We start from the raw sequence: 12,040 nt of genomic DNA on the forward strand, positions 1-12,040 counted from the left end.
ATCTCCATGTTCCAACAAGGAACAAACTTCAATCCTCACCTGCAACTAACAACGCTATAAGAGGGGCTAAGCAAAGCGGTAACATAGCCAATCAACGGTTTGCTAGGACAAGGTGGGTTAGAGGCTTGACATGGCAATTTGGGAGGCTGACAAGCAAATGGTAGGCGTCGTAGCATTGGCATGGCAAAAGAGCGAGCAAACTAGCATAGCAAAGATAGTAGTGATTTCGAGGGTATGATCATCTTGCCTGAAATCCCGCAAGGAAGAAGAACGAGTCCATGAAGAAGACAAACGGCCGTAGACGAACGAATCCTCACAACTCCGGAACAAAACCGAAGCTAACGAGAGAAGCAACCCGGAAAGAAACAAACAACATAGTAAACACACAAGCATAAACAAGTCATGATGCACAAACAAGTATGATGCATGTCCGGCTTAATGAGGCATGGCATAGCAAAGTGCAACAAACAATACTACAAGTTAAGTGGAGCTCAACATGCAACGAGGTGCATGTTGACGGAACACCACATCAATTATTTAGTTATCTCTCGTTTAAGCTACCCAACAATATTAACTGTTGTTAAACATGGCAAGAGGTGAAGCATAATATAAACTATACCATCTAAACAATTTAAATGGGGCCGGATATAAAAACAACAAATCCGGTAAATCCCCATATGCATTTAGCAATTTAATGCAACAACAACTTTAAACATTTTAAATGTTGTTATCATGATGCAGATGACATATACAAGTTTTATGCAATTTTATGAAAATGTTGACATGAGCATGTTATGAAGCATTTGGTCACCATGGCGGAACAAAAAGGATGCCACGGCGGCGAAACAAAAATGGTGCCACGACAACATTCCGGTCCCGATAGCTCATGGAGATACCGGTGCAAAAGGAAAAGTGACGAGAGCGTGACATGCGATAGAAGGTGGGGTGATCCCGGATACCGGGTTCCCACAAGATGGTGGCATGGCAACGAGGTGAAACATGCACGCGACAATTTCGGACACGGTGCAAACATAAGCATCTCATACAACAAAGCATTCGTTCCACGGCGGTCGTTCTTGGCGGTTATACCTTCGAAGCGTGCATTCGGGGCGGAACGCGTTTCGTAGAGGAAGTAGTCGTTCATGGGCCGTAGTGGAGGTAGTCGTACACGGCGTAGTGGAAGTCGTTGTACACGGCGAGGGTAGTTGTACACGTTCGTTTCGTAGATGTCCAGGGTCGTCGGTAGAGGTACACGTTTCGGAGAGGAACTTGTCGTATCCATGTAGTCGTTCACGTGTGACCGTGGTGTAGTCGTACATGTCGGCGATAGTGGAACTTGGCGGTCTCGACGGTCATCGGGGTACTTGTTGGTCCGATCTTGGCGTCCGCAATCGTAGTGGTACTTGGCGATTTCGTGTAGTCGAACTTGACGATCCAGGTATGGGTCTTGGCGGGGCTCGCTGGGCCTCGGCGCCGGTGCAGGGACTCCGGCAGGCGGGACTTGGCGGCAGCAGCAGGTCCAGGAGGGGTCGCCGGGGCTGGACGGCACGAGGACGACGCCGATGAGCTCCACGGCCACGGCGGACGGCAGAACTGGACGGATTCGAGGGCAGGGAGACGGCTTGGCGACGCGGGACTTGAGGCGCAGGAGGATGATGGCTGCAGGCACGGGTGCTCGAGGAGCTCCTCTCCTCGGGCGCTCGGGCGACGGGGACGCCATGGAGACCAGGCGCGAGGTGGAGGGAGCAGCTCCGTCGTGGCGGGGTACGAGGCGAGGACGAGGAAGCCAAGGGGAGGCGTCGCGCACGGGGTGGCCCTCCTGGTGGTCGCCAACGGCGGCGGGTGGCGACGGGGCTCCGGCCTGGTGGCTGCTCGGGGATCCGGCAGGCGGGGCTCGCGCCGCGGCGGCGGCTGATAGACGAGGAGGCGGGCGAAGTGGGGCTTCAGCTGTGGGGCGCTGCGGGATGAAGAGGGAGCGAGGAGAAGGGAGAAGACGAGCGCGAGGAGAGGGAGAGATGGGGATCGGGCGCAGGAGGTGAGGCGTGCGTGCGGGTGTGGCGGCGGGCAGGGAACGAGAGGGAGAGAGATGCGGAGGAGGGGGTCGGGCTAGGTTAGGAGGGTTAGGTGGGCTGGGCCTGAGAGGCCGGTTGGGTCGGCCCAGGTGGAGAGGAAATGGCCAGAGGCCTGGCTGGGCTTACCTCTCTCTTCTCTCTCTCTTATATTTACTTTAGCAGAAAAGCAAAAAGAGAGAAGAAAAGAAAAGGAGGGTTAGGGAAAGAAAATGCGCAAGGGGATAATTTCCTTGGACTCACAAAAATATGCTCGTACCAAGAAAAATAGAAAGAGGCATGATTGAAAGATTAAATTCAAACTCATTTGATTTAAATTCAAATGATTTGAATAGGAAGTGAGGTTTGGGAAGGTCCAAAAATGTTCGGATTTTTGGTGGAGCTCCGGAAAATGATGAAATAATTTATGGGCAGAGTTGGAGACCAAGAATTAAGATAATAAAGGCATTGGGATATTTTGCAAGTGTGTTAAGGTGATTCCAAAACAATGGAATATTTTATTATAGCTCCCTAAATATCGGGAGGGTATGTTATAAAGAGAAGTCACCCTTCCCTCGATTTAAATGGAACGAAGATCCATACAATTTATTTAGTTGAGTTTTAAAAATTAAATGGCATGATGGCATGATGACATGATGCAATGCAAAAATAAAAGAGCAAGCACAAAAGAAACACATGGCAAAACTCGGAATAGCTGGAAGTCTTCTGAAGCATCGGTCTTGGGGCGTTACAGTGACACTGATTTAGTTAAAAATATGAATGTTAGGAATCTCGGTGGGACCGACAGGATCAACTCGGTGGGGCCGATGTGCTAGGGCTTAGGGCAAACATCAACTCGGTGGCACCGATTGCATCAACTCGGTTAGACCGAAGTGAAGCAATAAGGCAACAGAGAGAATGTCAAGCAAACTCAGTGGGACCGATTGCACATTTTGGTGACATTGAAATAATTACAATAGGCAACAGAGTTTGCAAGGCCATCTTGGTGAGACCGAGATCTGTATCGGTGTGACCGAATTGTCTAGGGTTTCTGGTAGTGGCTAGGTCAAATGAACTCGGTGGCGCCGGATAGGTCATTTCGGTGGGGCCGAGTTTGACTTGGAGTTTTGGACATATTTGTAAATGGGAAAGTGGCTGAGGGTTTTGGAGCAATATCACTAAGCACTTTGAGCAAGTAGACCATTAATAAACACATCATCCCCTTTTAATAGTATTGGCTTTCCTATGGACTCAATATGATCTTGGATCACTAAAATAGAAATGAAGAGTCTTGAGCTTTTACCAATCTTTGTCCTTAGCATTTTGAAGGGGTTCCACATCCTCTTGTCCTTGCCATGCCATTATTGAACTCATCTGAAATATACTAGATAAAAGTATTAGTCCAGCAAGAGATATGTTGACATTAATTACCAAAATCACCCAGGTAGCAGTGTGCTTTCACGGCCTTAGCCCTGATGCAGGCCGCCCATGCCCAGCTCCTAGCGGTCACCGCACAAATCGAATGAAGATTCTCCGACAACGATAGACAACCCACGACCGAAGAGTTGGCAATCGCCGAGAGCATTCGAGCAGCCGTCCGTTCCTTCGCGGCATACCTTGCCACTATAGATCCCGTCCAAACCTAGACCGCGGCCACCCACACCCAGCTCGTGGAGGAATTTTTCAAAGAGATGGCGGACACAGATGGCGAGATGTTTGCCAAGTATGGTGCGATGGATGCCATGGAGCCCCTTCCCAGGGAGATCGTCGGGCGCGAGCTGGACATGGAGGAGGCGACGGAGATCGACGAGCGCCAGCAGGAGTAGTACTTTTTGTTTAATTTAGAGTGCCGGTCTTTAATCTGTTAGAGTAATATTTAGGTCAGCTAGCTCTGTTTAATTGTTGAATTTGCTCGATGAAGAAGCATGGGTGACCACTATATGTTTAATTGTAGGATCTTTTGTGTATCCAAATTATGCAATGATGTGGATGACCACTATAACTAGAGAAATTCAAACCAGAATTTGCATGTTCAAACTCATCACACACATGGTAAGCTATATGAATCATTTGTTATATTCACATATCGTACACAATGTTGAATAATGGATCGTGTTTGATGACACTTTGTGCGCCAGTTTTTTGCTGCATCGAGCCACAATTTTCGGCTTCTGCGAAAATATCTACCTCCCCGTCCCTCCCCTGTAGCAACCCGACCTCAGACGGTCAAGTCTCTGTGCTTAAGTGTCATCCCTGGATCGGTATGCTGACACACACAGTACTTGAAGATTTATAACAGAGGTAAATCACATGTATAAAATAACGTAGATACTATTACCTCAATCCAAAAATAGCGGAAGTAACAAGGTTGTGGATTCCCATCAACACCAACAGCAAAGTTGAGTGTAGAAATTGTAACCCTAACGTATCACTTACTCGTCGTAAGATTTCCTGCAACATGAGACATTGCAGCCACAAGGGTCAGTACATTGAATGTACTGGAAAATTCACACCATAGGATAATGATGAATAATAACTATCACTACATGCATATATGGCTGGTGGAAAAGCTCTATGGTTATAATGTTTTTTTGCGAAAAGCCAATTTTTCCCTACTGCAAAGGGATATATTTTATTTAACTACAAAGTTGGTTGAAAATATTGAGAAGGTTCCTCCAACTCAATCCCAAATTAACATCAATAACCCAACAATTATTTAAGTAACGTGATGAGATCAATATGATAATCCAAGTACCAGAGACTCAAGATGTCCATACCCGGGGACACGGCTAACCATGATTAGTTTGTACACCATGCAGAGGTTTGCGCACTTTTCCCCACAAGACTCGATCTCCTCCGTTGGATTTCTCGCACTACCTGCTGTTTGAGAAACGGATGACCGAGACACAGTCTTTCAAAAGCATTAACTCTCTACTCCGGATAGACTATACCACCTACAACCCACTACCTCCTAGTCTATCTCTTCAAGAGCTTCACGCAACTTACTCACCTATGCTAGAGCCCATAATAGCTTGTGGCTGCACACAGAAGTTTCTAGCATGAATAATCTTATGATCCCTTTAGCCTGGGTGGTATTCCATAGGGTGATCACACGGGTCCTCCGGGATCCCCTTGGGCAAACATTGGGTTCTCCATGTGCTCAGGCAAACCACTGGGTGCTCCAGGGTGCCCCAACCCATCCACCTAGATGTGTATTAAAGTAGCCACCTTAAGTTAACCATTAAATAATAACTCTCACATCTGTCATGAATTCTCTCAAACTAATCCACGTCTACGAGCATAGCATAGTAGTATAAGCATAACGTAGAAGTAACTCCCAGGGTTTGATACAGGACAATAGGTTCCTACCTCATCAACTACTTCTCGATACCCACATGTTATCAATTCCTAACCATGTAATGTTTGAGGGTGAAACTAATGCATAAAAACTGGGTATGAAAGGGATATGATCAAAGTGTGAACTTGCCTGCAATGTTGATGAAGATGATTCGCACTCATAACTCTTGATAGTTGTACTCGTCACACTCCGTTCAATCTATCGTGAGCAAGCAATAAGCAAACACTCAGAAGATCGGGAAGAATGAAGAAGACAGTTCGGAAAACATCAAAACCAAGCAAATAACTCTTGCAATATAAAACAATTTCTAACAGTACCAAAATTATGTGAATTTGGCCTTATCAGAAAGTTTAGGTCAAGAGCTTTGATTTGCAAAAAGAATCAACTAAATCGAAGTTACGAAACTCAAGTTATGTTCAAAAGAAGTTTGAATATGAATTTGAACAAAATTCGAAACTTGAAAATTTCAAAAAGTTGATGTGACAGGTTCACTGAATAGGTGAAAACAAGACGAAGCTATAAGCGCTGGTTTCATCTAATTTGGATAAACGAGTGAAAAGTTATGGCTATTTGAAAAATCAGGACCAAGCTGTTTTATAGAAGAAAAATAGCTACGACTAAGGTCTAATGTATAAATATGTAGACTAATTGATAATCTAATTATTCTATCGCATTAGTCTAGAAATAATAAAGTACGGAAGTATAAAAAAACAAAGAAGGATATCTTTATAAGGCAGAGAAAAGACGACTTTGGAGAGAAGATACAATTTTCAGAAGTCGCGTCGGAGAGGAGAAATATATTTTTCTTAAATGAATCTAGTCAAATCAAAATATTAATTTAATCCGAATCAGATGATTTTTGAAGGCTCTATAAGTTTATATTTATAGGTGAAAAAAAATTAAGGGTCAAAGACTAGGTAATATGGAACTAAACGGAGACCTAAAGGCCTCGGCCGGCCGCGCGCGTACACGCTGCAGTTTTTTTTCTTATTCGAAGTCTATTTTTTTGCTGAAGTTTGTTAAAAAAACATTAATGAAAGAAAAAAGAATAACGGGCCGGCCTGCTGCTATGCTACGCATGTGGGCGACGGGTAGTTCCAGGCGCACGCGTAGTTTTTTTGATAGAAACAGAAAAGGAAAAACGGAATAACAAAAATAAATGTAAAATTATATATAGGCATATTATATATCAAAATTTTCATAAAAAGATTTTCGACAACGTGAGCATTTTTTAAGTCATATAAAATCGATAAAAATTCAAATAATTCAAAAGTGCTACTGCCCTACTAAAATCCAATAAAAATCATTTTTTAAATACCAAAATAAATTCAAATTTATTTCTCTCCAATTTTTTCATGTGGGGAATCATGTTACCCTATTTTCCATATATTTTATTTTTGGAGAAAAATAATTTGAATAGAACTCAAATAACTCCAAATTGAAAATAATTTCAAAAGGACTTTGAATTTAATTCTTTTAAAACTTCCAACTCATATTTCATATATTTTTAAGAAGTCATATTATCTTCTCTCGTGAAAATCATCGAGTTGCATGAAGTTTATGAATTGGAAATATTTCCGAATGAAATTCAAATCTTTTCGAAACCCTTTTAATTTAAATAAATGGAAGAAGTCATGTCATCCTCTCTCCAGGGTTTTGTGGTGAAAAGAATTTGAATTCACGGAGATCATAAATGCAAAAATGAAAGTTTGAGAAAGTCCTTTTATTTCCTCTCATTTAACTTTCAAAATATTTCAAATTTCACTCACTTTCAGTCAATCAATCAAACAATCAAATCTATCTATTTATGTAACATTCCAAAATTTAGAATTTTGGGATGTTACAAACCTACCACCCTTAAAATGAATCTCGTCCTCGAGATTCGGAGAGGCTATAAAGAAATAGGTTAGGTTTGGGGGTCTTCTTAAAATCCATCAATTGTCGCAGGAGGGGGTCTGGGGTGCTACCACCCTTAGAATCATGGTTGTGGTTCCATCAAAACTCATATACTTCATCCATATTGTTAACAGTGTCGGTCTTCTCAGATCTTCAGGATAATTCCTTTTCTGGGCTCTTCCGGTAGTGGCATAACCTTTACCACAATTCTTCTGTCCTTTCATCTTGGTAAGGTTATTCCGAGATTGGGTCTTCATAGCTGACGAGTCTGGCGCCAATACTAAAAAAACTATCGATATCTCATGGTGGTCAACAATTTATGGTTTCTCCTGCAGGAAATGGGTCTGGGTTGATCCTCACCGTATAACCTACGGTTGGCAAAAACTGCCTTGTACAAGGAAAAAATACCTATACCATTCTAAGGCTTAAACAAGGTTTTGATCGTTGTCTCTCTACTATAGGTAAGTCATTCAGATTTACCATCCCATATAGCAAGGCGAATAATAAGAGTAAGTCGGTATGGTGATCAATCCATCCCGCACCCAAATCATTACCTTGTACATGGTTTAGCGAATCTCGCATTCTAACACTCGGTCATCCTCACAAGCATTGCAGAATTTCTCTTGTCGACGAACTAAGTTCGAATAATTCCATGGATTCTGCAAGCCAAACAAACATCTATCGTTCCTTCACAACTCTCAGGTTTTGTGTTACTCCTATAAAATCGTCGGTGGGTAAGGTCGTACTCTCTTCCAGGGTTTTTTTCCTTCAACAAGAGTGTGCTTGCTTCTTGGCAGGTCCTGGGGCCTGTGGGTTATGGCCCATCCCATCACTTGAAATCCTTGAACTCATCATTGGGGCAACTGATCACTATTCCAACATCCAGCTTCCTAGCATTCTCAAATCCATCCACATATATTGTCTCCCTTCCTTCTATTGGCACCAAACTCAGACGTGATTACTCAAACTCATCACGGGGTTACAATTGCTCCATATTACCAACATCATATCTCCTTTATATCCAATAGTACTTCATCCCTTCATACTCCTAGGGTATACCACATATCGAGATAAAACTCGTACTTATTTGGTCTGAAATCCACTCAGTGGAATATCCTTATCTTTTCCAGGGGTCAATTGTCCTCGCAGGGTACTACCACCCTTGAAATGCACAAATTCACCCATAGACCATATTTCTCATATCCTTGAAAATGGTCAAAAATCTTCTTCATAAAGTAACAACTCATAAAATCCATATCAGTACCAACGATGCTAACTTTATTCATTCTCCAATGATTACAATCTCTCGCTTTTCCATTACATGTCTCAACTCAACACCTTGATACAAAAGAGTTGTTCCCACTACTTCTACTACTACATTACTTCTCATAGACACAACTAATTATCACAAGTCTCCTTCTCCTTGGGACAATCCCTGGCAAAGTGCCCTGCTTCATTACAACGAAAACATATTACTTCTGACAACTCCCGAGGTTTCCTTGTGATTATATAGCCTCCTTGGGTCCTTGGCTTCCTTTTGGGCAATTGCTGAGGTAGTGCCCTGACTCCTTGCATCTATAACAGGTGATATGACTTAGATCCTTCCTGGAATCCAATCTACTTCTCTTTCTGGACCTTTCCGTTCCAATCAGAGCTTCTATTTCCTGTGGGTCATACTCTACTTCCTCTGTCGGGAATACTACTAGATCCCCATTCAAACAATTCTGGGAGATGTGTCCTTCTTCTCCACATGATTAGCATGACTTGGTGCAGGGTTTAATTGGTTCTTCTTTGGGTGTGTCCTCCACCTCTTCCTTCATCACTGGTTCTTCTAAAATTTCCATGAGGGCTCCTTTCATTTCTTCTTTCTTCTGTTGTACGGTTCTTTGTACCATGGGGTAAATATGACACTAAGAAGGGTAGTGGGTAGTCCCTTCACATAAGAAACAAGTGATCTGCCTAGTTGGGCATTCTTCAGTTGTGTGACTTCCTTCACATTTAGGGCATTCATCCTTGTGTTCTTTATGGGTGTGTCCTATTTATCCACAAAGCTTGCATGCACAGAGCTTCTTCATATCATTTCCATAAGGCTTCAACTTCCGGGACACAAGCCAAGACTTTGGCAGAGTCAACTTAAATTCTTTTCAAGTGGTTACTCCCTGCCATCTATTGATGGTTTGGTACATCCACCACCAAGTAGCAGCACCTATTTCAAAGCACTTGAAGAGCATGCTGGGCCATATCCTTTCCGGCTATAGGGTTATTCTTCATGTGATCCTCCATGTTCTGAATCCATCGGTCTGTCTCCAACTGACTCATCGGTCCAGAAAATACAAGCTCATCTCCATTCATCCTCTATTGGGTCCATGGGTTTTGGGGTGAGATAAGAGAGAAAGAGAGGGATACACACAATGCAAACAATAGTTTTATAGAGACAGGTTTTATTTTTGTGGCTGTCGGAAAGCATCAAACAAAATGACAGCTCACAATCGTTGCATCTAACGTAGGAATATAACAGGGGTTTGGTCTTCTAAAGGTCAATAAATCTTCAAGGTCGCCAAACTCTTCAAGTCTTTTTCATGTCTCCGATGGCTTCTTTAGATCGTGCTTGTCCTTCTCAAATTCTTTTGCCATATCATCTCTGTTGACGCGAAGTCTCTCGTGACGTCCTTTAATATTCTGAAGTTGCAGTCCAAACTTCTGAGTTTCAACATCCTTGGCATGAACCATGGTCATACTGTCCTTAAGTTCCTGACGAATCTCCGGTATCAAGGTTTTGCATCCTCCAGCTTGGCTACTTTCAGCTTCTGGGTCCCGAGTTCTTCATGAAATACGACTTCCTACAGATCCATCTTAAACTTCTTGATGTACTCCCTCCGTTTTTATTTAGTTCGCATATTAGTTTTGGTCAAAGTCAAGCTTTACAAACTTTGATCAAGTTTATATACAAAAATATTGAGATATACAATAACAAATCAACAACATTAGATTTATTATTAAATGTACTTTCACATCGTATAGATTTATTATGCTAAATGTCTATATTGTTTTCTATAAACTTGGTCAAACTTTACGAAGTTTGACTTCAGTTAACTCTAATATGCAGAGTAAATAAAAATGAAGGGAGTACTACTCTAGATCCTGGTGATACACCAGCTAAGGTTAAAACTTCATTGCTGCTCTTGCTGATAGGTGCTCCGTTAGCCCTCTACCATCCAATTCTTTTGATGAAATGCATATTTATCTCAACACGGTGACAATTAGCATAAGGGGGGCGATAACATCATGGATAGCCATGTCTATGCCCATGTCTCTGCAATGAGCTTTCAGTCCATAGTTGATATCTTCTGCCTTAGTGTTTTTTTGACAAAACTTCGACTTTTAACGCTCCATGTTCCGGTCTTTTCCTGACACACCTTGATCTCGGGTATTGACAACTTCAATAGTCTGCCAAGTTCCATAAGGGTAGCTTTCCTAGGTCATACAAATCTGAAAATTCTACAGAGCTTTCAAATTCTCCTAGTCTTCGGAGTCTTCAACCGTTGTAGTTTTCATTATTATAATACACGGTAAAATCCTCTTCATTCCAAAGTGGTCTTAGTTGTCCGATATCTTGTACTTCTTGAAGTGGTCTCATCAGCCGAATCTTCGTGTGGTCAAAAAGGAAAAGAGGTATAGTTTTACTAAAAGGAAATTTAAAACAAAACAGAAGCTAGCCAACTCGCTTCCAGGAGGCTTCCCCGAATTAAAGCTTCGTTGGCCGTCAGATCTGTATTTTGACGCGTCTGAGCCATCGGATCTTCACAGCGGTTAAAACTAATTTTCACCTCGCGGCCGTTTTCATTGTCCAATGACGGATGGGCTCGCGCGGCACACTGGTTGGCTTAGGTTGCCTGTTTTCGAGTGCAGGGCGTTTCGCCCAATCCGCACGGCGCACTCCGCACCCAATCCCCCGTCTCGTCAGGCCCCATCCCCCACGGGACAAACCCTAGCCTTACATCCCACACTACCTCCTCCTCCATCCTCGTTAGCCGCCGCCGCCGCCGTTCTGCCTCCCTCCTCTCTGCCCTACAACCTCGCCGCCGGGAGGAAGCCTCCGTTCGTGGCGCCATACCGCTGCCGTTGTGTTGTGCACGCTTCGTTCCCCACAGCCCCTCCCTCATCCTCGCTCGGCACCGCCGCTGCCTGCTACTCCCCTCCACCACCGTTGCTGCTTGTGGGTCGAATCTAGCATTGGTGGGTCAGAGCTCAAGCTAGAGGCCGAGACGGGGCTGGGCGAGCTGATTCCAGGTGCGGGTTCGCCCTCTCCCCGCGCGGCGCGTGCGCATCACGCCGTCTACGGGAGCGTGGGGGCAGGCCTCGCCCGCACCCCTCCGCCCTACCTCCCTCCTCGATCTCTCTCCCTGGTCAGCCGCCACCAACCCTAGCCCCCTTTCATACGCCGACTCCTCTCTCTGTCCGTGCAGGCGGCCATCTTCGTTCCACCCCGAGCTTCTCATCCTCCTTCCTTGCTTCTCTACTCCCACACGAAGGAGGAAGATGCAAATGGCGTCGGCTTTGGGAGATAGCTCGCCCGGCTGCAGGGAAGGGCGACGGGACCGGCATCCTGGGCGGTGGCGACGGTTGGACTCCAGGAGCTGCCGAGGTTGTCCTCACCAAGGAAGCGGCCGACAGCGCAAGGTATAGAAGAGGCCACCGCCACCCGTGTGCAGCTCCGCCATCGCCTCCCTCCATTGCT

General features: G+C 44.2%; 1 long non-coding RNA gene across 5 annotated transcripts in view; it reads left to right on the forward strand.

The window, feature by feature from the left end:
* Positions 1–11,203: 11,203 nt before the first annotated feature.
* The window catches only part of LOC119285473, a 5,759-nt gene continuing 4,922 nt past the window's right edge, over positions 11,204–12,040 (forward strand). For 3 of the 5 annotated variants that reach the window (XR_005139495.1, XR_005139494.1, XR_005139496.1), the window contains exon 1: positions 11,205–11,982. This is a non-coding gene — a long non-coding RNA (uncharacterized LOC119285473). Of the gene's footprint in view, positions 11,983–12,040 lie in introns of all 5 variants that reach the window. The other 2 variants (XR_005139498.1, XR_005139493.1) reach the window with 2 other exon arrangements.

This window comes from Triticum dicoccoides, chromosome 4A, assembly GCF_002162155.2.
Source record: "Triticum dicoccoides isolate Atlit2015 ecotype Zavitan chromosome 4A, WEW_v2.0, whole genome shotgun sequence".
Taxonomy (NCBI): Eukaryota; Viridiplantae; Streptophyta; class Magnoliopsida; order Poales; family Poaceae; genus Triticum; species Triticum dicoccoides.